General features: G+C 40.1%; 1 protein-coding gene across 5 annotated transcripts in view; it reads left to right on the top strand.

Annotated features, from left to right (window-relative positions):
- Positions 1 to 2,273, top strand: part of LOC101849484 — a 137,798-nt gene that overhangs the window by 109,214 nt on the left and 26,311 nt on the right. For all 5 annotated transcript variants that reach the window (XM_005104981.3, XM_013086218.2, XM_005104980.3 and 2 more), the window contains one exon: positions 1,637 to 1,826. The gene's annotated coding sequence lies outside the window, so the exon portion shown is untranslated. The remainder of the gene's footprint in view (positions 1 to 1,636; positions 1,827 to 2,273) is intronic.

The following is a 2,273-nucleotide window of genomic DNA, read 5'->3' as shown; positions in this document are numbered from 1 at the left end:
TGTGTGTGCGTGTGTGTTTGTGAGCGTGTTTGTGTGTGTGTGTGTGTGTGTGTGTGTGTGTTTGTGTGTGTGTGTGTGAGAGACAAAGATTAACTACCATCTTCAGGGTGGCTTACTTATTCATGAAGACCTCACATTTCACATCCATCTCAGAATATAGGACCCAGCCAGTTGGAAGGAACCGAGTTTCAGAATACCTCACGAAGATTCAATTTTACGCAACTGAACTGATGGTGCTCCTTAATATAAAAACCAGCGTTTGTTTTGTCATGGTCATTAAAGGTCGTGAGCTTGATTCCTAATCGGGGTAGTTAATTTAGAATCTGTATCTCGGGTCCTTCTGCTGTTATGCTATATCCCTCTCAACACCAGTTGTCCCAGCCTGTCTCCCATATGGTTTAAATTGTGTCGATTGGAGAGTAAAACTTTTGGAATCAAGCAGCTGAAACTATCATGGTTTGTTTGTTTTTGCTTTTGGTTGTTTAGTTTTGTTGTTGTTGTTGTTTTTGTTGTTGGTTCTTTTGTGGGGTGGGGGGTTGCTGATGATAAACGTGAGATGGGGTGCCTTAAGTTGTTTCAATAATCGCATCGCGCAGTCTGACCCTTATACCAGTTCTGTGGAAAATATATAATATACTATATTACTATATGATTTAAAAAATACTATATAATGAAAACTGCAACAGAAACGTCACGATCAGCATCATCCAACTTATGCTTATACACTAAATACCACACTGTGGGTGCATGTACAGGATTACTAGACAAAAAAGAAACGCAGAAACACGGCCTATATCAGCTCATTTTAGGACAGCGACACCCCCTGCCCCTGCATTTCAGTGTATTGTAACTTTTTTTTACTGTAAGCTTGTAGACTTCCTCCCCAGACTGTCTAGGCATCTCCACATTATGAGACTCGAAAAGTACTCACCCATCTTTTGAACCGTGTTTCATAGTGATTTTGATAAAAATGAACCAACTTTTTGACGTTTTAGGTGTATGGTGCAGCCTACTACCCTATTATTTTCTTTCACCCACTTTAGGCTTACATAAAAAAACGTGTCGGAACATTAGTTTGCACTGACTTTTATTGATGATATTTTAGTCATCCAAATCAAACAGAGCGATTTCTTTTTATCCGCGACCAGACGAAAGAAAACAAGCTGTAGATAGTGCAGTTAACATCTTATGAATTCTATTACCAGGAGCTGAAAAACTTCAACAAAATAAGAGCTTCGCTATCATTTGATTCTGATTGTCGGTGCCAATTTCATAGATGTTGTAGGTTCTTTGCCGATGATCACTTTGGGATTTGCTTCCCATTTTGGAAAATTTACCAATTCTAAAATGTTTGGTTCTTTTCTGCTGGGATATTGTATCCCCCTTAGCTGAGGGTTGCCTCTGGCAAGCAGAATTGAAACGGTCAATCTCCTAAAAATGTGTTGAAGGGGGCGTATAACATCTGTAATCAACTTTACTAGATACTTTTTCACTGATTTTGTTTTCTGGAGATTGCTGATTAAGTTTTACCTTTTTATTGAACGATTACACTGTACGCTTACGTATCCGTATCAGATAAGTTCGCGCCTTCTTTCCCATTCGATTGCTCATTGGTGTTTCTGTCGTCTTTCCCCAGTTCTGTGAAAGCTACCGACCAGCCGTAACAACATTGTCATCGTCAGTGTCTTCCCGTTAATGTGATTGAAAACACGTCAAATGGGCAAGGGACAAAACTACAGTTCCCGTGAATGAAGTTATGTTCTCGTCAAAGTCTCCTGGTGACTAAGTTGCAGCACTAGAGGTCTCAGTAACATGGGTTGTCAGAGGTAAGTAATTGTTGTAGTCACTGCTTCAGTTCTTTTGTTACCGTTCCAGTGGTTTCATGGTGTAAAGATGAACAGAGGGTTCAGATTAGTTTTTGCAAGAATTTTACGGCGCACACAAAAAGGTCATATTCGTGCCAAAGATTAGAGGCGTATACAGAAAAGAAGAGGAAGAGATATTGATTTAGACCTTTGATAGGGTAGAAGGACTACATCACACCAGTATACCCACAGGGGGTTTAGGTGTGTGCTTTCAGAAATAAACTTGCTATGAATCGACTAGGTGTCGTACAACTGTTAAAGCTTCGCGATCAACGTAAATGGTCGAGGGACTGGGCTTCTACTATTGCACGCAACTGATATGAGTTCAATTCCTCCTTGGGAAAGTGACGTTGTCTAGATGAGAATGTTTTTATGGGTAATAATCCAAACACCATGTCGTGTTGGCTC

Source organism: Aplysia californica, unplaced genomic scaffold, assembly GCF_000002075.1.
Source record: "Aplysia californica isolate F4 #8 unplaced genomic scaffold, AplCal3.0 scaffold00444, whole genome shotgun sequence".
Taxonomy (NCBI): domain Eukaryota; kingdom Metazoa; phylum Mollusca; class Gastropoda; order Aplysiida; family Aplysiidae; genus Aplysia; species Aplysia californica.
This window is presented reverse-complemented; position numbering and strand designations above follow the sequence as displayed.